Source organism: Tympanuchus pallidicinctus, unplaced genomic scaffold (assembly GCF_026119805.1).
Source record: "Tympanuchus pallidicinctus isolate F22 unplaced genomic scaffold, pur_lepc_1.0 scaffold10, whole genome shotgun sequence".
In the NCBI taxonomy this organism is placed as follows: Eukaryota; Metazoa; Chordata; class Aves; order Galliformes; family Phasianidae; genus Tympanuchus; species Tympanuchus pallidicinctus.
In genome coordinates, this window is record NW_026294619.1 from 16347235 (window position 1) to 16372235 (window position 25001).

Below are 25001 nucleotides of genomic sequence, written 5' to 3' on the forward strand. Positions count from 1 at the left end.
TACTAATTGTTTTCAGTTGATACGTATGTAAATTCAAAGTTTCACTTCGATGCTCATACCTAGTAAAGTTTAGTTCTAATTTCAGTTCTTCTTTCAGACTTCTCAAGAGAGGCAAGTTGGCCTAAATTCAACAACCCCCAAAGTTATCTGAGCTGCACAAAAAAAATTAGTACATGGCTAGTAATTAGCTAAACCCTGAGAACAGGTAGTTTAATTAGCTAGTACGAAAGAACCACTTCAAATCAAGGACTTTCTGAAACCCCTACATGAGCTTAAGGACATTTAAATTTCTGCAACACTTCTAGTTTCCCATAAAAACCCTACAGCTTTCCATTTTATAGTTGGAAGTAATATAGGTAATGATAATTTTGAAGCTTAAAGACAGTACTAATTCTAATGGATACAAGCAATATTTTCTATCTGCACCTTCAAAGTTGCAGCCTTGCACTACTCAGTTGTTTATAAGACATTTTCCCTTCTTTTTCAGTAGGCTTGAAAACATGCAAAGGATGTGGAGTCCTACCATACAAATTTATTTTATACTGGCTTAATGTTCTTTCCAGTAATTAACACACATGCAAGGAGATCATTGTCTCTCCAGATACATTATTAAAATAGCCATAAGGACCCAAAGTTTCCAGAATTCATTTTTTTAATCAAGATTTTTATCTTTTTTTTTTTCTTCTTCTTCTTTTATCTAGAAGTTCTTCCCTAGAAATGAGAAAGGACAGGTACTTCAGCATTTGATGGTGATTCAAAGATATCTTTTAAAGACGTAAGTTCCAGGAGGCATGTGAAACCAAAACAGGTTAACCATCTTGTCAGGTACAATGTCTTTTGTTAATTATATTGCTTTGTATACAGATAAACAGATTATTTTTCAGTATCCCTCTACAGAAATGTGATATTTTCATTCCGTGTTGATAGTTGCGGAAATGCTTGTCTGCTGGCATGTTTGTTGTTCATTCTAAGGGAAAAAAAAACAAGAGGTAAAAAAGAGCCCCCCAAAATCCCAATATTTCTTCAGAAAAATAAAGATGATGGATGAGCTGGGACAGCTTGAGAAAGTTTTTCCTTACAAGGTAATGATAAGGGTTTGGATAATTTAGGGTGCTATCTATTTGTCTGCTGTAACTAAACCAAGAAAATAGTTGAATTTAGATATGAAATTGCTCTTCCACTTCTCATAGTGTGAAAAGGAAAAAAAAGGATATGGCAACTCCTTTTTGAGAAGCAGTCTACGAGCACAAAGAAGCATTATTCAAATTGTTTGATGAACAAGCATCAACTTAAATTCTTGGAGCCTGGTGTGTGTCATCCAAATTTGCACTGCCTCATCTTCTGTGTCTGAATGTCAGCTCTGTAGGTATTCCTTGATCCGGCACACACTGGCTGCTTGTTGTGTATTGTACCACTTGTTACAGAGTTGCACTACCACTTAGAGATGAGGAAATATCATTACTGCTTTATAGCAAAAGACTGGCTCAAAAATTTCTGTGGCTTTACTATAACCTACTCTTTTCTTCTTAAATATCCTGGATTTCTTTGCTTATTTTCAGCTCCCTGCTTGAAATGGCTGTGATCAAGAGGCTTTCTTTGAGAGTATGGAAAGAAGACAGTAGGATAGCACTGGCACTCTCAGTGCTGGAACTGGAAATAGATGTTTCTCTGATTCTCACTGTGCTCCATTTTATCTATCACTTTCTTTCAGTGAAACAAAAAGCTTGGTTGCTTTCTTGACATAAAACATTGGCATCTCCTTTGGAAGAGAAGACAGTGGAAATTGGAAACAATTTCTGTGAAAGCTGTACTCCTTACACCTCTGTGGCAAATCACGAATAGGATCTTGGTTAAAAAAATAATATAATGTTGTCTGAATCACACAAAATCTCCTTTTCTGTTTAACTTCTTAGTACCATTTCTCATGCCTTATTGAGTTCTTACTCTGATTTTTTTTCTTTTAATCTTGTGCCACAGGCACATTTTGAAAACAGGTTTATGGGAATTAAATGCTTCCTGTGCTTTGTGTAAGTGATGCCGGGTGACATACCCATTGCGTTCAAATTGGATAACCTCTGCAATCATGCTATTATTTGTCTGCTCTTTTCAATGATGTCTGAAGACATGAGCTCAGGTCTTCCTAGCAGTGCACTTGAACTGATGAAGCTGTCTTTATGTGCGCATTCCTGCAAGTAAGATCAAATGCCTGTACCTAGTGGGAAAATTTGCTGCTATATAATTTACATTAATGAAACACGTGGAACATATTTCTGTATGCTGGGTAATACCTGCAGATGAGCAAAAGAATCAGCACTGTTTTTAAGTATGCATATAACAAAGGACAGCAGGATGTTCCTGGTTAAAAGAACACTCTGCTCTTTCCTCTGGTTTTGCTTCTGGCTGGCAATTTTTGAGAAAGCTTTGAAAAGTTTAAAGACTGGAATATCAGGATCCACTACAAAAGGGGACGCTTATGGGCACTTTGTGGTGACCTGTGATCAAAAGACAGAGCTTACTGTTGTTTAATATGCTTGTGAGCCTGTATACTTGAATGAGGAGGTTTGACTTTCAGGTGTTTTGCTTTTTGAGGTGCTGGCGTGGTGTGCAGAGTAGAGACAAGCTGCAAAAGACAGAATCACTCTTTCCTCCTCTTCTGTTTTGCCCTGCTGTATATAGATTTCCTGCTAGTTAGAGGTTGTAGATGAAATGAACACATTCAGATTTCTGCTCTGAACTGGGCTCAGATCCTATATCTGCCATCCTGTAGCGAGCTCTGGTCACAAAACTCAGCACCTGGCTTATGCTCTCTTCTGACTAGGAATTCAATCTCTCTATGAAATTCTTTAATGTTTTCTGTTAGAAACTATTTTGTTAAAAACTAGCAACCCAAAGCACCAGTCCACATTCTGTGCAACTGTGTTCCGTAATAGTTCTTGGAAGTGGTTATGAAAGGTGTGATCTGACATTTTATGATAGGCAAAGTGAGAGAAACAAATGTGGAGCCTCTTGAGATAAATGCCTCATTTAACTTCTGTACATTCCTTTTCTTTTTCACTTACAGTGCCTGATACTGAAACACTGTTAGTTGCTTGCAGCATTCCAGGAAATGCTTTTCCTGTCTTTTCTAAACTTCTGGGTTAGAACAGAAAACCGTTCTGTTGGTTGGCTTCAAGTGGATCAGTATGCACTGCTCTGTTCCATTGTGTGGCACTTCATTGACCTTCAGTGAAGATACAAGAGAGGATAAATTTAGCCCATCCTTTTCCCACTGATAAGAAGGAACCGCATATATGAAAATAATTCCTAGTCCTACTTTCTAGTTACCAACAGGATCTGGAGGTCAGACTACTTTCTGAGGGAAAGAAGGAGCAATGAAAGCTAAAGCTAAGGCTACAGAGATGAGGACCTGGGGATGTTCTTTCTAAGTATATTACGTACATTTGAGGTGGGACAAATATATATAGTGTTTTTGTCTTTAATTTTAACTGTGAATTATGTGCAGTAAAAATGACTGGATATTAAGCAAATGAAGCAGCAACTTTATTTGGGAAATTGTAGAAGTACCCCAGGAATACTTTGTATTTCTATACAAAAGAAAAGTGAAATATTTTTAGATACTGTTCTACAGCTTGCCCTCTCTTTCTGTATAGATTTGGTATTTTTCTGTTAAATTTGTTAATTTTGGAAAAAAACTGGAGAGACGTAATTTAAATAACTCAGTACTGTCTAGCTCTACAGCATTCACAGGAAGCACTCCTCTTCCAGCGTCAAACTGTTTTCTCACATAACTTTCCCATTTAGGGTAGTGATTTGCAGCTGCAATCTCAAAACTTTCCTTCTAAAGAGAAAGCTCTTCAAAGGTTCTTGAAAATTTATTGTATGTAAAGACTGACAGAAGTGACCTTACTGTCCTTCTGGTCCTGTTTTTTTCTGCTTCAGTGTTTTTGGTTGTTTCAGTGGCTCGCTTTTTTTGTTGTTGTTATTTTCTTGGCTTTTTTTGTTTTGTTTTGTTTTTCCTGATTCATTCATTGGCATTTCATCCTCACTCTCCTTTAATTCATTTCTTCCTATTCTAAATTAATGCAGGTGTCTCAATTGACTCTGTCTGGGGTATATTAACTGTGTTTGCATTCTAGCTCTTCTAAAGTTTAGTTTCAATCCCTTGCAGCCTGTTTTTCACAAGGATTCTCAAGCTTTTGATTTTGTTTCCTAGCCAAAGCTTGAACTACTAATTGCCTTTCATGCTTTCATCCATACATGTCCTGGGATTTCTTCTTTCACTGGCTTTCTTTCTTTGGTTCTTAATAGATTGTCCTCTGACTTTTCTTTCAAAGTACAAAAAAAATAGGGAATCATTTTTCTCATCTTCCCTCTTGACACTATAATTTTTGCAGTAACTGCAAGTAAGAATGACTGGAGCCAAAAGCGTAAGCTAAGTTAAGCTTACCATGTTCACGGGATGAATCTTAGAGATCTAAGTGGATTAGTTTTCTGAAAGAGTCGTATGTACTTCTAATATCTATTCAGAGGATAAGGATATTATTTTATAACAGTAATTTGTGGAAAAACAGGGAACTGCAACCGAATGCTTCCTTGCAATAAAGGGTAAAACTGACAAGGGAATGTCAGAAACTTATACGTGGGAAATTACATTCACATTGATTTAAATTGCTTTTAGAATTAGTCTCTAACCAGACAGTACTCCCACTGTGCCATGTGGTTTATAACTAAACAGATGGGGAACATTTTAGAATGACTAAGCAAAATATGAGAAGAAAAATGGTGCATTAAAAACAAAAGTCAATATGTTACATTTCAGAGAAGACTTCCAGATTGTCTACAATTTGCAGATCATTTTTTCTAAGCTATGGTGATTGCTTGGCCAAATGAATGCAGGTGATGTACTTAGTTCTTCCAGTGTGTTGTTTCTTGCCTGCTCTGGCAGCCCCACTTGAGCCTGACAGAAAAATATCCTGGTGCTCCCTGCCGTGAGATGACTGTTCCACTGCAGTACAGTATAAGAGTGAATGCCAAGGGAACTAAGTAATTGAACTGATGAGGCTTTCAATAATCAGGGTCAAACTAGCCGACAAACAGATCTAACCAACTAACCTTTTCCTGTTTTCCGCAGTTGGTTACCAGATCTCATGTCTCTCATCTCTCTGTCTCCATTTATCTCAATAATGCATTCTGCAAACATTAACTTAGTTCCCTTTTCTCTCATCTACTTAGTAATATATTTTCCTTTGACTAGCCTTTTTTACTGCCTTTACTGCATTCATGTAGGTAGCCATCAGGAAGGCTCAGTACATCTGAAGATCTCATTGCCCTCTGCCCACTTGCACCTGTCAGTCTGACCTATGGTCTGCTCATTTTGACTAGCGAGGCTTCTGGACAGTGTCTCAGCCCCACCATTTCTTCCTCTTCAGCACTTCTGAAAACACTTCCATACAGAAGATTTTCTATCCAGCTCATTCAGCCTCTTCTTTTATCTCAGCTATAGCAACATCCTTCACCCTGGCCTTGACAAATAGCGTTCTGCTCCACTTGTAGCCATGAAGAATACTGCTAAAAAGATCACTCTCTTTTGGTATCCCTCTCTCACAGCTTTCCTTTTTCTATAATGCATCAGAAATAACTGCTTTTGCCTTCCAAGTTCTTTAGAGTCCAACCTTGCTGTAGCTATTACTAGTCATTCACTGTCAAGATGCTGACTCTTGCCTTTGATCAACCTATTATAGCAGCCTCCACTGCCTACTTGTTAAATTTTTAAACAGCCACTTGTGTATGTACTCCTGTGCTGCCTGTCATGCTTGGAGGAGCTTCTCCAGCCAGAAACTTGAACTAAACAGGCACTTTCCACTCTTCCTCTTTCTAAACTCTGAGTTCAAGGCCCAAAATATTGTTGTCGTCCCTTGCTTACTGTCCCCAGCTTAAGTATTTAACTCCCTGTAGCTCTGTAACTCATGGTGGGCATTTATCATACAAAACCCTGAGGTCTGGTGTTGTGGGTAACTAGAGGTCCACTATGATAAGTTACTAATCATCTTATAGCACACTGTACCATCTATTTAAAGCAGGTATCTCTGCTCAGTGCATAAAGGAATTTATTCAACAGGCTATTGTGAAGAGTGGTGTGAATCTGAGCAATGCTTTACTGTCCTTCACCAAGAAAAAAGGAAGAAAATAGATCTGTTGCCTCTTTCCTTCTGTATTACAACTTCTAATTGACCCAAGTGAAAAGAAAACAAAATATTGGCTTATTTTAGTAGATGAAATAAAGAGACAAGATAGAGGCAGCTCCCTAGTGTACATTTTAAATAAACACAACAGAAAAACAAGAAAATTATTTGCTGAAGTAATGAACAGCAAGATGGTTTCTGAATTCAAGGCATTTCAGGAAGATTTAGGAAAAAAAAAAAAGAGTAAGTTTAATGAGCAACAAATAGAAAGGAAGGGGAGAGGAGTGGACTCTATGAAGAAGAGGCAGAGGAAAGATAAGCACGTGACATCTCATGTTGATTAAAATCCTGCCTAGCTTTGTAAAACTGACACCTTTCTCTGGACAGTTTTGCCTATCAGTGTTCTCCCTAAGATGGGTAAGGTGAAGTGAGACCAAACAGCTTCAGGAAATTAAAAGCCTGCAATTCCCATCTGTTTCATAAGCAGGTGCCAGGTGGGAGTGCTGCTGAAGCTGAGGCAGGAAGAGCCAAGCTACTTACTACTGGCTGTCGCCCTTCTTCCTTAAAGTGCTTTCAGAGCAGACACGGAGGAAGTCTTTAACCATATTCTCTGCCAAGATACAAAAGAACTCTGTTAGATTTGGGAAAAGATGGAAAGAGGAAAGGGAGAAGAAGATGGAGAGGAGGGGGGAGGGTGGGGGATAAGAAGGGCTGAAAGGGGAGGGGAGGTAAAATTAGCACACTTCACTCTTTATTAAAGAAAAAGTAAAGTTTGTTTCAAAGTTAGTTATTTTCTAATAACATAATTTTCCTAACTAAAAATACAGAATACTTTTTTTTATTTCTGAAAGTATTTATAATAGACTTGCTCCAGAAGAGCAACTGATGTGACCAGCACCCACTGACATTTATCAATGCTTGCTGAATGTTGATGGAGACCAAACAGTGGATTTGATCACAGTGAGGCGGTGGGTGATGTGTTGTAGCAGTGGATCACCTCCGCTGGTGCAGATTTCTGCAAGAGCAGCATGCAGACTCCTGTTCATTCCAGATGAAAATGCATAGCTAACATTGGAAAATAGTGTTTTCTAGCTGAGAATTTTTTCCATCAAACAGAGTTATTGTGCTCTTTGTTTCTGTTGTAGTTTCTATGGAAACAAATAGGAGGCATTACCTTCAGAGCAAGACACATACATTTCCAAAGTGGTATAAGAAAGCTTCAAAAGCTTCTTACTCCAAAATGGTGTTAGGGAGGGAAAATCAATCCTCATTAAAGCTAGTGTAATACATTTGGAAAGCCAGAAAACTGGTGGAGGAGTGTACATTGTTAATTAGGAATTGCAGATACATATGAAAAGTTAAAGATAACAGCGTGGGATGAAGAGGAAGAAATAATTTCAGTATTGCAGAAAGATGGAATTCTAACAACGGTGTGCAGCTGATACTAGATAAGGATGGTAAAAGTATCAACCATCAAAAGGCAGAAGAATTGGCTATGAATTTTTCTACTCCGATTTGGAACAAAGCAAATCGTATCTTTCACGTATATCAATCTTGATATACTCATATCTGATAGTGATAAGAACTACTTCCTATTCAATCAATAAGTTGGGAAGGTGTTAACCAGCAACTGTCAGAGCTAACCATTTTTTTTAATTGACAGAGCCAGATAACTTTCACCCTAGAGTAATAAAAGAGCTCACTATGAAATTCTCTGAACCATTAATGTTGATTTTAAATAAACCACAGAACAATGAAGAAGTTCCAGAGTACTAAAAAAAAATTCAATGTACCAGTAATTTATGAATTAAAATATATATGGCAATAAGTCGAGTTGGCAACCTGACATTAATCTTGAGCCAAAACTCAGAAAGGCTGATTTGGAACTCAAATCTGTAAATATATGTAGCCTGCTGTGATAAACTGTTTAACTGTGTATGGGAGATGTAAATATACACGTGAAATCATTACCATTTGGTGCTTTGTTCTGTCTGAGTTGTTTTGTTTTGTTTTTGGCCTGGAGCTGTTCAGTGCTCTGTTAAGACTGCAACAAGCATTACAGGACAATGCTTCCCACCAGTCATGGCCCTGCTTTGGGCCAGGGAGAGAATCTCTAGCTTGCATTCAGTTTAGCCACAGCTCAAAAAATGCCTTGGTGCATGATATTCAGTAGAGTGTGCAAAGCAGGAAGACATCCTTGCATTTTACTAAGATTTCTATGAAACCTGGTCAGGGGATAGGTATAATCAGAAGTGCAGCCATTTCTCGTGATCAGAAAATAAATCCCCTTCTTATGTTCACTTATCACAAATTTTCTTTTGTCCTTGATCCCCACTGGGTTTACCAAAACAGTCAGACAATGCCCTACTGACTACCCCAAGCAATTCTAAAATGGGCTTTTAGTGATACAGCATCAGATCTACAGCATTAGTGTGTGTATGATTATGTATACAAATTTAAATGTGGGATTAGACATACTGGAAGGATTGAAAGAAAACAAATGACAAATACCCAAATTATAGATGTGCTTATTTTCTTGCTTGTCCTTGGTTTTGAAACTACCACTTATTATACCCTGAAGGGGTGAGATGAAGCTTAGGTCACTGGGATTCTGTGTATCTGCCTTCAGGAATTACGGTCCTAATATGCTTCAGAGCTGTGTGTACTTCACTTTACTGTTCTCACATAATGCTCCTGAAATAAAAAGTCTTTTACACATGATAAAATGCAGACTGAGACAAAGTGAGCATAGGCAGGAAAGACACAGTTGTGTGCTGCTGAAAAAGCAGAAGTTTGGACATTGGAGCATCAGAGATCTTCCACCAAAGGCCTGTTGTGGTTTTTGACATGTCCCCTAGCTTCAGTTTCCTTGAGTGTAGTACTTGATTAGGCCAGAAAAATACTTAGATTTCATTAGAAGATATTTTGTAAAGCATCCTTACTACAAATTAGGAGAGCTTTGGTAATGTGCCTACTCAGTATTTCATTCCTGGTATGTTACTAAAAGCAACCTCACTTTGTTTGTTTGTTTGTTTTAGATTTGGGGTCTGGAGACCACAGCCTATGTAGATGAAATGATTTTAGCTTCAGAAATGAGAGGCAGAGAAAGGCAAGACTTGTAATCCATGTGGAATGCAAAAAAATAATTGCGTTTTTAGTCTAGAAAGTGTCACTGCATCTTCTGTAAAGAACACAGAAATATTTTCTTGTCAGTAGCGGTAGTCTTGAGAGCCTACAGCATGTGTCAGTAGTGGATCAAATATTAAAAGTAATTTTTAATAAGTGGGAATCAAAGAGGGATTAGAAGAGCTCGGGGGACATGGAGATGAGACCAGTTCAGTGAATCCCACAGCTCAGGGGCGTAACAGGCGAATGCTCTGCTACCCACAGATGAGAGATTTGACAAGCGGGCTGATGAATTTGAGATTTATTATTAGAAAGTAGGGACTGAGGGTATGTATAAATGGAGATCAGTTTTGATAGGTATGAAAGGGATGTTTCAGACAGGTAATGAAAAACTCACAACAAAATTTTAAAGTTAATGTGTTGACTGAAAGGAAGCAGATATAAATCTGCTGTAGCTGAAGTAATGTGATTGGATTTATTGCCACTAGTAAATGTAAAGGGATGCAGTATACTGAACAATGTGGTCATTTGTGAATATTATTTCATATAATGTATACCTATTGTTGCAATCACAAAGCTATAAAAATGGGCTTCAGAGCAAGGCAGGCAACACACAGGGTAGCAGTAATACCTGCAAAATAGAAGCATGTTACCCAAGTGACTGCTTTTGAGAAAAGCTTTCAAGAAGTTATCCATAAATGCACTAAGAAACCAAAGAAGAATATAAAGTTGAAATTTTTGGAGGATTCATCAGACACACATAACTGCCACCAGATGGGAAAACAGAATATGACAAACTGTACATAAATAAAAGACAGATGAAAAGGGGGAGGGTGAATTTGGGAATTTGATTTCAGAATGCATTGTCTTATGTATCCATCATCCGTAATGCCTTCTATCTCCTTCATGTGTGCGAACGTACATGCCTTTTCCTCCCTTTCCTTCTTCCTCCCCCCCTTTCTTGCTCTTCCTTTCAGAGATTGACAGCCCACAGTTTGAAGAGAAGCTCGGAGAGAAATCCATACCATTCTTTGTCATACTTCATGAACTGAGTAATCTCATGAGAAATGAGACCTTTAGCAGAAGACAGACCTGAGAAGAATGTGGATATGAATCTCCTACAAAATATTTTGTGTGTTACAGTAGCAAAGAACTACATCAGTTGGGTCAGTGCTGAACCTCTGCATGGCTTAGAAATGATGTTAGAAGTCATTACTCTTTCAGCAGAAAGCATTAATGTAAAGCTACAGGTTATATTAATGTAGTTTTTAAACATTTTATTGCTATTATTGTTGGCTTTAAAAAAAAAATCTCTCATACTTTTGAGAGACAGTGGTTAAGTGATTATTTTTTCTGTCCTGTGCAGAATTCAATTCAGGTGTTATGATTTTATGATTTTTGGTTGTTGGTATTCCACATCATAACATCACATAGAGCACTGGGAGTTAAAGAGTTAATACTCCAGTTCCAGGCACCTGATCGGAAGAGAAGAACTACATACCCCAGAAGACTTTGTGTTCAGAGAGAGGATAAAACCTTTTATAGACCATCTGACTTTCCTTTCCCTTTTTCAGCTCTCCTCCCTGCTGCTTAACCTGACTGCACATCTCACCTCAGCGCTATGGTGAGGACTTTCCACCTTTTGGACACTCTCTCTCATTATACTTGGTTTATTAGCTTCAATTCTAATTATACTGTATAATAGCGTGTTATCTTGCATTCCGATACCATATTTAGTAAATCAGTTTGTTTCTCTTGAGATCATCGATGCTATTTTCCATCATTTGGGTCCCCTGTTTCCTCTTTCTGGAGGCATGGATTTGCTGATCCCTCTGCCCTGCTAGTCAGGGAACCAGGCTGAACCAGCCCATAAACCACTGACAACTGGAAAGTTACATCTGCCAGAAACTGCTACTGTCTCCTTTTCCGAAACACTTTTTTTTTTTTTTTACTAATTTGTAATCAAAGTATTGAGCATTTCTCAGTCATGAGATATTTATATTTCTTAATAACTCATCTATATAATATTACATTCTTTATCCATGAAGACTTATGATTTAACTGGAATGTTGTATTATTTTAATCTCCACTCTTCAAGAATCTTTAGTACTATAGCTTGATGAGCCTGATTCCTCATGAACTGCAATCATCTAGTAAAGCTTATTGTACTGCAGTTTATACCCTTCTTCGAGCAGGTTGAAAACGGATAGACCAGATGCCTATGATCATCTGTGTCTGGATGGAGGCAAACACCAACCTGTTTGTTTTTCTTCTATTACCTCATCATCATGAAGATATGGTTTTGAATCTCATGATTTTAGTGACCTGAAATGGAGCTAGCAAGTAGGAAAGTCTCTGAAGAGATGATCTATTTGATCACAGAGAAGATAATTCATAGCATGGGTTACTTTATATATAGTAATATATTCTGATGTATAAGTTCAAGAAAGGCAATGTTTTCCTTTCAAATTCTTAGTCAGAAATAAAACAGTGTCCTCTAAAAATGCTCTGGTTGACATTTCATTTCATTTATCATGCAATTTGCTCCTTATTTTGCTGCCCTGATGTCACTCAGTAGTGACAGAGAAAAGATTGATATCTTTGCCAATCATTTTAGATCTCCTCATGACTTAAAATGTCTTTGAAACAAAAGGTTTTTTATAACTCAAAGGTAAAGCAAATTATGACATAAAATTATATTTTCTTTCTATATGTTAGAAAAGGAGAGAGCAAAAAAAAAAATAGCAGATAAAAGAACCTCAAAGCTGTGAAAACTAATCTAGATCTTCATTTAAAGCTTTTAAAATACTTACTATAAGCACTTGTAGGCAATAAAAAATATTTAGATACCTAAATTCCACTGATATCAGATAAAGATTGGAGTCTAAACATCTTCTATTTCTTAATCTTTTTTTTTTTTTTTTACTATTTGCATAATGCTAGGAAAAACACATAGCTGATAGCAGTATTTTGACCTCTTTAGTCTTTTTAATGGCATATTGTTGACTCAAGCAGATGTTTTTGCATCTTGGAGTTCAATTTCTACTAATAATTGCTAAGATGCCATTTATGAAATTAACATTACATTTCCATTGTTTCTTTTTTAAGTTTTCTACCAAATGCATGTACTTAGGTAATTTTTTTCTTCAACAAAGTGACTGTGCTACTGAACTGTTGTCCAGTGACTTTTCTTCATTCTGGCATACTGAGAAATTTGCATTCAGTGAATTTTTGCAGTGTACTTTTTTTGTGTGATGTATCTCGGCTAAAGCCAAGCACCCATGCAAGAAAATATTGAGGAGTTTTGACCCAATTTTGGAAAGTATGAAGCTTGTTAGGAATTTGCTATTAAAGGCCATGTATAAAGTCCCAGCTATTTATAGAACTCCAACAGATGGCATGAAAAAGTATCTTTTCTTCATTCTGGGAAACATACAGTGGAAGGCATGCCAGAATATGGCAACATGTGGACTAATGAATGGATGGGAGATGACTGAAATTTTTTTGCCACCTTCTTTAGTGTAGCAATGTGGAATCGTAGAGTCATTTCACTGGGAAAGGACACTTAAAGGACATCTAGACCAATTCCCCTGCAGTGAACAGAGACTAGATCACAGTGCTCAGAGTCCTGTCCAGATTGACCTTGAACATCCCCAAGGACCGGGCATTCACTACATGGGGACGTAAAATTAAGTCACCAGGTAACTGGGTCTAAACAAACAGCATAGATTACTAACCCAATCTGTAATCATGCCATGGGTATGCATTGTGGTGCACTTGTTTTGTTCTTGGGTTGACTACCTTATTTTTGGCCTATCTTGAGGCAGAATACTAAACCATATGGACCTTTGATTAGGTCTGACTTAGTATGAAGCTATTATGATGCTTTATTTGTATTTCATGCATAACTCTCTTCATTTATTCCCCAGATGCATGTACAAATGCAAGCTTTACTAACATTTCCACTCAATCAGGACGCAGCACATGCTTTACTTCATGATTACTGTTTCACATCTGAACTGAGTAGCATCCAGAAATAGGAAACATCACTCAGAAACATCAGCATGTTGCAGAAAAGAAGGATGAAACATCTTCACCCATGGTGGAAACAGCGTGAATATACATTTGTCATATAGTTTATATATTTTGCTAAAAGTCATAGATTTGATATAAAAGGAGTGATCATGGGGAACAGCTTGATATTCTCTTGAATAAATGAGATGTGCCATCTGCCTTGCCTTCAATATATGGGCATGTATTATGGGCTTAGTGATAAAAAGAGGCAATGAGGTTGGTGATGAGCAGGGTGAGTAGAAGTGTTACACAGAAAGACTGGTGGCAAGGTTTGAGGTGCTGACACCACCTAATGAGTGCCACTGCGGCACCAGGGCTGGAGAGCTTACTTGCATCCCCAAGGACACAGAGGAATGGGGCACGTAAGTATGCATATGATGTGCTTCTCAGGATTATTTGTGGGCCTATTTGATAAGGAAACTTTGTTTCCTCTGCTCCTCCATCAAGAGAGAGAAAAATTAAGCAATGCTTTTTTTGTATTATTTGAGGAGCTGTGTGAACATGTACATATATATGTGTGTGTTTATATATATGGCATGTGCATGAATGTATTCCAATATTCAACTAAGAGTGCAGGCAGTGCAGGATGTGCACTGTCTGTACTATAGCACACTGAACTGGCACAATGAGGAATTACACATGTAGATGTATGTTGTGTCATTTACAGTGTGTAACCACACAGTTTTTACTACGTGATCAATCTTATAATGAAATGTGCTATGTGAATTCATAGCTCATATGGGCTAACAGTGAAGGTCAAATGCAAAAGTTTGTTGAAGTGTCACCGGTGGAAAGACAGAATCAATTGTTCCTACATTTTAATAAGTATTCAAATGGATGGTTCTTTCTGTCTCTCCACCACCCTTTGCAGCACTCATATTAGACCATAACATTTGTCTGGCACTGACTTTCAAAGAGAAGTGAAATTATTTATTCATACCACTAAATTTATTTTATTTTTAAAATATATTATTGCAGAAATTTTTGTATTAAATATTAGAATGTTTATAGATTCTTTTACATTACTAGTAGGTAACATACTACTAGCTATTAGGATTATGCAGTACTGCTTTTCCTGTGTGTCTTTACAAAGAAAAGTCAGTCAAAATAGTATTTTTCTAATAAATACTGAGAGGATTGAGTTAGAAAAAGCATTGATTTAGATTCATTTATCTTTTCTTTTAACTTCATAGCTGTGGTAAGAACTGGAATTTACTGTAAATGTGCACAGAGCAAGTGTTAATAGATGTTATCAGCTACATTGACATTTCTGGGTTGGGTTTCCTACTTTGGACTACAGGACTTGAGTCACAGTCCTATCAAGCAGTGGACTGATGCTAATTAGATTTTTATCTGACCTCGTGGGTATTAAAGTAGCTACTTGCTAGCTGAAAAAGTACAGAACTGGGTCCTTGTGTCTTAAAAAAAGGAGTATATATATATTCTAGCTCACTGGAAGAGATTTCTGTCTCACCTGATTTATTTACCATTCTACCTTTCCTTTCTTTCTTTAGGAACTTCTTTGCTCATCTACAAAGTTCATCATTATTCTTTGAACAGTCATTTCTTCAAATAAATAAAATGCTAGGAATGTCACTGCAAGCAGAAATGTTACTGGGCATTATACTCTTCTCTTTTGTTGATCAATTTGATAGAGGTTTATTGAGGGCTTTCCAATTTTCCAACTAGCATACAGGGAGAAGCACCATTAAAATGTGGTTCTGTGGTGACACAAAGCTGGTCAACGTTCTAAGTAAGGCACTATTAAAGTGGAAAAGCAAATTCATTTTATGAAATATTGAAGGTTTAAAGTAACTTTAATTTTACATTATATTTATTTTATGATGATTGTGAGACTGGGTTTTCACAGAAAAATCTACTACTGAGATTTAGAGCATGGAGTCCAGCCAGGGGATGGCTGAACTAGATTCTTTATTGTTTTTTAGGAATAAAAGGGTTTTTGTTATTTTTCTCCATTTGCATTCGAACAATTGTTATTTTGGATCTGACAGATTCTTTCCACAGCCTCGCCTTTCCTAGCTCTCCCTTGAAGCCTTCTCTGCATAAGAATTAATCCTAGCAAATGTATAATTGAAATTGATTCATTTTTGCAAAACATTTTGCTTCAGCCAAATTGCATTTTTTGTAGCTGAAAAAAAAAATAATATGACAGGTTGTAATTATATTCTCTACATAGCCATTGGGAAGAAAGTATACAGGATCAAAGTGGTAAATGAGAATGTGAGTTACTCATAATTTTTTATTCTCCTGCATAGAATAATAGTAAGCCTCATCTATCTTAGAAAGACATGGCACACATCCAGACACCAGGTATTGTCTATGTCTCTGTTTACAGCGATTGCATAAAATGATCAGTATTGAACATTCAGTGGAAGCAGATTGCAGGCACAGCATAATTAGGTTGCTTAGGTGACTGCCTTTGGATAAACCAATTTCTAATAAACTGTGTGTTGGTATGCTTATTCTCAACTTCTCCAAAATATACATGCTGCTTACTTATTACTGCTCACCTTTTCTTGTGCAAGGGTAGATTTTACTCATGAAATGCCCTGAGAGTAGATTTTAGTGAAGAAAGGAGCTATGCTAGTGCTGAGCTCTTTAAGAAATCTCAGCTACCAAAATCAGTGATTGACATTTCAGACAACAGACTTGTGTTTCCTGACATTTTTAGTTTTCTTTTATTCCCCTCTATCTCTTCTTCCTTCTTGGCAGGGGACAATATATTTTTCCCTCTAGATATAGACCTTGTTATAGATATTCCAGTGATATGGTCTGAGTCCAAAAGCAGTAAGGCACATATGCACATATGGAAATCATTCTAAAATCACATCATATAATGTTGTCAAAACTAAGAAGATGGCTTTTTAATGAATGGATCGGATTAACTAAACTGTAGGGTTCTGCAGGCCTGAGATTTCCCAGCTGGCTTCTTGGTTTGATAGTAAACAAACAGACTCAGTCAACATATTTTCTGGCATATCTTCCTCCCTAGGGAATGCCAAACTTCTACACCTGAGACAAGGCAGGAGAGTAGTCAGAAAGATCAGGAGTTGGAGGGAGGCAGTGAGACTGTCTGATCTTCAGTGGATGAGGTTGGACACATGGGAGTCTGCATCTCAGGGTGGCACATAAAAGAGAAAAGTCAGCTAGGTCTGGTATTCTGAGCCTCACATCGAGGTGTAACAGCCAGTATGTAAGGCCACCCTGTAATGCAGTGTACAAACTACCTCAGGAGCTAAAGCTCTCTCCTAGCTGTTTTCTGTAGTGTCTCCTCCCCTGACTACTCAGCATCAGTTCTAAATGCCTATTTCTTTTTCCATCTTTTTCCTCTGAAGCAGCTGAAAATGGTTTCTCTCTTCTGTGTGGAAGTCAGGTGCAAGTTGACAAGAAGTACTCTTTCCAGTTATTTTCGCTTTAGTTGTTCTGAATATGTATTGTATGAATTCTCTTGTGGCTGCAAAATCTAGTTCAGGTTATCAACAGTACAGTTTTGTGGGCATAGCATTTCTAAAAATATATTATAAGCTGCTGTATAATCAGCCTGTCTCCTTCTAAGCGTTCTATTGAATAGTTACTCAATACCAAGAAGGTACTCTCATCTTGAGGATGCCAACTACATGGCTCCAAACAAAGTCTGAGCTTTGCCATACTAATACTGGTGGCAAGCAGGGACAGGATTTAACGACTTTGTAGGTCAGACTGACAGTTGGATTAGATGTTCTGGAAGGTCTTTTCCAAATAAAATGATTCTTAGATTTCTACAGATTTGTAGAATATATGTAACTGAAGCCTGTGTTCTTAAAATGCACTAAAAATCATATTATTAACAACATTTTAAAATGCATAATAATCAAGTTGTCATCTATTGTATGTTTTTTACCCCAGCCAAGCTGTCAGCTCTAATAGGTTATGCATTATCCTGCATGCTAGATATCTATATTTTTAAATTCTTCATCCTTTAGATCACAAAGGAAATAACCTTGAACCTGTACCTATTCACTGTTTTACAAGAGAAGATTCACCACATAAGGGAATCTTATTATCATTCATTTAAAATGCCTTTGACCGCATTCACACACATAGCACCACTTTCTGCTTTTGTCTTTGTCACTTTATTTTCATCATTTCTACTTTTTGTCTTTCTACCATTTGGTTTTCTGTTGGCATTTCTCTACTTCTGCATGTGGCTACTTTTAAAATCTTCATTGGATGCCATTTTACTTCCAAAGTATTTCTTTCAGTGAGCTGTAGACTTTGCCGTGTTTTCTACCCAGGGATATATACTTTCTCCTGAAACCTGAATACAAGCCACTTTTTTAAGATTTTGTTTTACAATAAACATGTGTTCATTCACAATAGGAGTGTTTTTATCACTGTGCAATCTGAGTTTTATCTCTCCATGTTCAATATGACTGTCTTTTTATCAACATGATTTAATGAAATACAAGAGATCATATTAAATTATGTATCAGTGTCTAAATTGTAAGTCATAAAGCGTCTTTCATATTCAAGGTGATATACAAAGCCTCTGAATGTGGCCTTATCTTGAGCAGCTCCTATAAAAAAATTTAGTTCTTCGTTCAATGTGTATTTGATTCATATTTTGTTTCTCTTTAGGTAGCTTCAGTTCTTTGAATGCAGGCTTCTGCAGAATGTTTACATTTCACATATAATGACCTTGTTCAAGCACAAAATAGTGCTAAGGGTTTTGTGTCACCTTCAGGATTTTGACTTACCTTTTGTGCCATCTTACTTCTATTCATTTTAATAGAACTTTGCAAATATGTCCTTTCAACCTTCAGCTGTTTTCCTTTTTCATGCTTCTTAAGTTTTAATATTTACTAACTAGGGACACTGTTTTGTTTTCTGTCCATCAGTTAGTTTGGTCAGTTTTCATTTTATTCTTTCTGATACTGCCTTATTTTATTATGTAATTAATTGTTTGAGTAATTTATTAATAATTCTCAGGTAAAATCTTCCAATAATCTTACTCAGTGGCCTGGATTTCTAAAGCCATTACTGTTTAAGTTCAGATTAAAGATTTCAAAGGAATTTCTATTCAACAGATGTTGGATTGAGCTTCAGACTTGTTGTAAAGGCTTTTTCCATGTTTTTTCCCATCTTGATGTTCCCAGATGAAATTGTTCACTTTCAAAAAAAAATTCTCTCTAGGGAAGTCATATTTTTGAAACTTGTAGACTAAACTGATAACTGGTTTTGATATCTTTCATTTTGCAGTAGGCTGCTAAACAGATTCTGGTTCTCCAAAAGGTCATTTTAAAAAGCCAAAAACTGTATTTCCACCTGGGTTCATGAGAAGCCAAAGTCCTACTATAATTCTTCCAGTTTTCTGCTGCACTTCTATGCTGCATTTGTCCATATTTCCTTCTATCCTTACCTTTTTCTTCTGTTTTGTTTTTAGATTTGTTCCTCCTTATACCATATATAGCCTGACAGGTTTTTCAGGGACAGAAGGTCACCACTTAACAGCTGCTAAGGTATCTTGTAATATAGTGTGAGATAACTCTGATGAGGCTTCAAACCAGCAGGCAAAGCTGTCAAGACTTTTTTTTTTTTTTTTCTTCTGGATAGTGAGCTTCCCAAGGAAGATAAAAAGATATTTATGTTATGTTTTGTTTATTTTTTTCTTAAAAAAAAAAAACAAACAACTAGAGACCTGTTGGTACAAGTTTTAAAAGAGAAAAAAAGCAGACAAGCCAATTTACAAAGCCAACTCTTTCTCCAGTCTCAGTGTCCTTGTAAAAGGACAGGTTTCTACGCTGGGTTTTAGCCAATTTCTGGCTCCCTGGATTGTAGCAAACCCTATTGAGCTCCCTGAGAGAGACCAAGTAGTTATTTCTAATGCTAGACTTTTCATACCCTGCTTTTCCTAGCATTTTCTAAATTTCATAATCATTTACAGACTTCTTGATCCTTTCTGTGTCCCTTTTCTTCTAATGACTTGATGATTTCTTTCCACCAGGAAGGTTGACCTGACTCGTCACTCCATTTGTCTTAAAATAATAAAATAAACAAATCCAGAGCAAGAGAAACAGAGAAGTTATCACAGAAGATGCAGAAGCTTGCCTCTGACTGCTAATAAATATAAGTGATTACAGCAGCTCTCTCAAACCAACCTTTCCAGTCTCTCCATTGCAATTAACTGTACAACCAGGTTAACCATGATATACATGTAACTTTCATAGTAGTTGAAAGTAATATTTGTTTCTGAATCTGTGTATTTCTACAGTTTGATTGCTGATGTTAAGGAAAACCTCTCTTGTCTATTTCCCTTCTCATTTTCTGGTATATTAAAAATAGAATTGGTAATCTGAAAGACAAATGATATTTATGCCTCTTTTGTAGTTATGTCAAAAATCCCAATAGGCCATTACTTCAAGCAGAATTGGATCCATTAGATGAATATTGGTACTCTGTCCTGCCCACAACCTGGATGCACACGGGGGCAGTGATGACCAAAGTAGAAAGGACAAAAACATACCTGGGCAAAAGCTTTCATTTTTATTTTCTCTAGAGACATAGACTAGATTAGCATAAATTACTTGTGAAAGTTCATCCCAGTTCAGAGGCACGAAGCTTACTGAATTCAGCCTTAAGAATGACTTTCTCCAGTGTTCACAAAAAGTGTCTACTCCTGTCCCCTTCAACTAAGTGCAACCATTATCCAATCCAAAAACTCATACAGTTGCTCTATCATGCTATACCATGGCCAGACAGGCAAGGGAGGCAATTGTCCCCCTCTACTCTGAGGTGCCAGCTAGAGTACTGCATCCAAGTCTGGCGCCCCTAAAACAGTAAAGGTGTGGATCTGTTGGAGAGGATCCAGAAGAGGGCTTGTTCAGCCTGGAAAAGAGAATGCTGTGGGGAGACCTTGTTGAAGGCTTCCAATATTTAAAAGGAATTTATAAGCATGAAGGAAGTCAACTTTTTACATAGGTAGATAGTGGTAGGACCAGGGGGAATGATTTTAAATTAAAGGAGGGAAGATTCAGATTAAATGTCAGGGGGAAGTTTTTTACTGAGGAAGTGATGAGGAGCTGGAACAGGCTGCCCAGAGAGGTCATGGATGCCCTGTCCCTGGAGATGTCCAAAGCCAGGTTGGATGGGGCATTGGGCAACCTGGTCTAGTGCTTGATCTAGTGGCCGGCAACCCTGCCTGTGACAGAGGGGTTGGAAATTGGTGGTTCTTAACGTCTCTGCCAAACCAAGCCATTCTATAATTCTATAATAATTTTGTGGCTAAACAATATTAATGCATGAGTGTAATTTCCATGATGAGGTGATTTGAAGCTGTTTGATATGATGCATAAGTTGAGAAGTTTATAAGTGCCTAAATATGCTTTCCTGAATTCTTGACTGCATAATTTTTTTGACAAAAAGTACTATATCGCTCAAACACAGGTTCTCAACAGCTCTATTCAAATGATGCTTTGACAAATGTTTCAAATAATTAAATTTAATGAGGAGCTCGGGAAAAAAAATAAACTATTCATACTGTCCACTGGTCCACTTTGTGTGCTTAAATATATTTAACATCCATGATGGAGAATGTGCATTTTTCTTTCTAGAAAAGCTTCCCAGGTGGTTCCTGATGCAAAATTGATGAAATTTTACATCTTAATAAAAACAGTTCCTGCAGATACAGAAAAGGTCATGTAGGAATTTTGTGTGTTAGAGGTGTTTTTAATGTAGTTTAACGCAGCCAATTTCAGTGCATTGTGAATGTGCTAGTCTGGTAACATTAAGACTATAGACCAGCTGGATTATAGGAATTGAGTGAAACAATGGTTCAGGGATCTTTGCCCAGCCTAGATGAAGGCGTCATTGCAAGGATCATTATAACAGAGGCTTCCACTGACCTTACATTTTAAGAGATTTGATCCCCCTCTCCCCTGCAAGCCCTACCTCTGCAAAGATCTCAAAAGTAAATTAGTTTTTTAATAAATGTTCTGCCTGTGACTGTCTGTGTAACAAATTATAGGTCTACTACTGTGATTTGAGCAATGGTCTGGGCAGATTTTCAAAAGAGCATTGGGGCTGATTAGCATCTAGCAGTTGATTTTTAAATTTCAGGGAACTGGAAATGGAGAGGACTTTATCTTCCAAAATGAGAGCTGTGGAATATTAAACACTTGTCAAAACTTGCACAACCAAGAGCGAGGTGGTTCATTTGTGAAAATCTGGTGTTAATTGCTGCAGTCTTGTGGTAGGACACACTTTTCTCCCAGCTGAAAACTAACAGTTTAGTGTAAGCTTGTGAAGCAGTCCACTGTTCAATGAAGAAAAGTAGTTATAAGGTAACTCATTAGAAGGAGCAGTGTTTGAAACCAGAACTTGTAATTACATGTATTTTAGAATTTCTTTTCCGTGTTTATTAGATGCTTCTTTTTCTCTTAAAAAATATATTGTTTCTGAAATATATTATAAATCAGTATAGCAATTATAAGTATTATAAAGACTGTTCCAAAAGTAATGACTCCTATTTTACTATGGTGGTCCACAGTGCCATATAGTTTTTGATGCTATGGCAGTAGAAATTGCACCTTTTCACCAAAATATGTGTTGTTACCATGTGATAGATGGCAGCAGAGGGGCAGTCTGACATGAAAGTGCATAGAAAGAAAAGATGTGTCACTGAATTTCTCTGGGTGGAAAAAAAAGGCACCCACTGATATTCATCAACACTTGCTGAACATTTACGGAGACCAAACAGTGGATCTGAGTACAGCGAGGCAGTGGGAGGTGCGTTTCAGAAGTGATGATAGTGACAGTGAGTCACCGCTGCTGGCTCAGATATTTATGAGCGCATCATGCAGGCTCTTGTTAATCACTGGTGAAAATGCATAGCTAGTTAGTGTGACTGTGTTGAAAAGTAGCGTTTTGTAGCTGAGAATTTGCTTTATCAAATAGTGGTATTGTACTCTGTATTTCCACTGAAACGAGGAACCTATGTAGTTCAATTGGGAAAAAAAACATCTTCTGTGCCTTTGGATGTACTGCAGAAGTAAACAATTATAAAATTCTCTGTTGTATTACTGCTATCTTTCTTCTCAGAACAGAATTATTTTTAAAACTACATATTGATTTCCTTCTTTCCACTTCAAACCTCCCCAGAAATGACCTCCACTGTCCTGCAAGGACCCCAGTTTATAATTTGTATCTCAGTTTCACGGTCAAGCAAAAGTTTCCTATTGATCCCTGAAGGACTACTGATGAGTTCCTCAGGGACCTGGGGCCAGAACAGGAAGCACTGCTGTAATGAGCACCCTTTGAGATAAACACTATGTGAAATAAAAGAGTCTGCAAAATGTCCTTAAATTTATATTTCTATCAAGATTTCAGATAAAGTACATGACTTCTGGACTTTAATTACATTATTGTCACTCAAAAATAATTCACTTAGGATGCTGTTGTAAGAAGCCAAAATCACCTTGTTATAATAGTTTTTGCAGAATTCTCCTCATTTTTGTCCAAAAAAAAAAAGTAATTTCTCCTTTGAGAAGATATGACTGTGGGAATAGCACCTTATTTCTTGGTCTGAGTGTATTCTCCTGTTCAAATCTAAAATTTTTTAGCAGTGCATTCTTCCCCATCATGTACCTCATGAAGATGTTGAGGATAGAAGAATAGAACTGCAGCTAGACATGGAGGCCTAATATGTTTTACAGTAAGACTTTTGCAGGACCAGCATTAGAAGCCATGTATCTTTTAGTTTAATGACTTTTTGCCCAGCTCAATAGATGTCAGAGCTGCATAGCAAGACTGAAAGTAAACTTTGCCTGGGGGAAGAACACATAAATGAGATAAAATTTAGGAGATTTTAAAGTTTGACAAGTCTTATGTTTACCAAGAATGTTCTTTTCCTTCAAAAAAAAAGTACAAATTTTAATCAAATTTGGTATTGAAAGGGCAAAAACACTTTTGTATGTTTGTATATTTATGTGTAGATTTTGTTTAAACTGACTCAGATCGTCCGCTATTATAATTAATGTGTATCACATTGGTTAATCTGCCATTAACTACCTCTAGGGACGTTGTGGTGAAGACGATATGGATCTATGGATCTCTATTCTCAGGTGACAAGTGAAAGGATACAAGACAAAAGCTCCAAACTGCACTGCAGTAGATTCAGACTGGTTATTAGGAAGAGTTTAGGAATGGTGGTTAGGCGTTGGAACAGGCTGTACAGAGGAGTGATGGAGACGCCATCACTATTTGAGAGCCGTATGGGTGTGGCATTTAGAAACTTGGTTTAGTGGAGGACTTTTTTAGTGTTTAGGTTGATAGCTGGACTTTCGATCTTGAAAATCTTATCCAATGAAAGTGACTCTATGACTCTATGTCTCCTCATTCTGAGTTCTGCCTGTCATGCTGTGAGGTACACCAACAGAGTTGTTCCTTTGGAAATTAAGAACTTGTGGATTTTTTCATACTCATAGCACTTAGTGCTATGATTTAACACTTGTTGAAAATAATTTCTCAAGGTGTTTCTTGCAAAAGGAAATGATAGGGAAAATTACTGCACAAAATGATTCCTTTCAGAATCTTTGAAAAAATGTCAGAATTTTAATTTCCAGTAATACTCAGATATCAGTTGCATTTTGGTTGTGGATTGAATTGAATTTGGTTGCAGATTGAAAATCATCCCAGACATTTCCAGAATTATCTATTCAGTTTGCTTACTGGCTCTTGCTGTGGCAAAGCGTAATACTATTTCAAAAAATGTGACATGGATTCTAGTACTTTGTCGCTGTATGAACAATGTAGATACTGCCATTGGGTCTGTGACATCGAAAAGAAGGGTCACATTTACAGATTAACCAGGAGCAATAGAATTGTATTAGTGATAAAAGGCCACAGAATCACAGAATCACAGAATGGCCAGGGTTGGAAGAGACCTCAAGGATCATGAATCTCCAAGCCCCCTGCCACATGCAGGGCCACAAACCTCCACATTTAATACTAGACCAGGCTGCCCACGGCCCCATCCACCTTGACCTTGAACACCTCCAGGGACAGGACATCCACAACCTCTCTGGGCAGCCTGTTCCAGCACCTCACCACTCTCTCTGTAAAGAATTTCCCCCTGACAGCCAACCTAAATCTTCTCTCCCTCAACTTAAAACCATTTCCCCTTGTCCTGCCATTATCTACCCTTTCAAAGAGTTGATTCCTTTCCTCTTCATAGGCTCCCTTTAGGTATTGAAAGGCTGTAATCAGGTCACCCCACAGCCTTCTTTTCTCCAGGCTGAACAAGCCCAGCTCCCTCAACCTGTCTTCATAGGGGGGGTGCTTCAGTTCCCTGATCATCTTCATGGCCCTCCTCTGGACCCTCTCCAACAGCTGCCTGTCTTTTTTGTATTGGGGGCTCCACACTTGGATGCATATTCCAGATGGGGCCTCACAAGAGCAGAGTAGAGTGGAACAATCACCTCTCTGTCCCTGCTGGCCACCCATCTTTTGATGGAGCACAGGATACCATTTGCCTTCTGAGCTGCAAAGGCACACTGCTGGCTCATGTGAAGTTTTTCATCCATCAAGACCCCCAGGACTTTCTCCACAGGGCTGCTCTCAAGG

The 25001-nt window shown here is 37.5% G+C and overlaps 1 long non-coding RNA gene across 2 annotated transcripts; it reads left to right on the forward strand.

Moving 5' to 3' along the window:
- Positions 1 to 3216: 3216 nt before the first annotated feature.
- Positions 3217 to 22434, forward strand: LOC128091512 (uncharacterized). 2 transcript variants are annotated; one of them, XR_008211439.1, is made up of 4 exons: positions 3217 to 3445; positions 10286 to 10474; positions 10883 to 10932; positions 12829 to 22434. It is a non-coding gene; the product is annotated as an uncharacterized LOC128091512 (long non-coding RNA). The 2 variants fall into 2 exon arrangements; XR_008211438.1 differs by lacking the exon at positions 12829 to 22434 and having other exon boundaries at positions 10883 to 11920.
- Positions 22435 to 25001: the final 2567 nt, after the last annotated feature.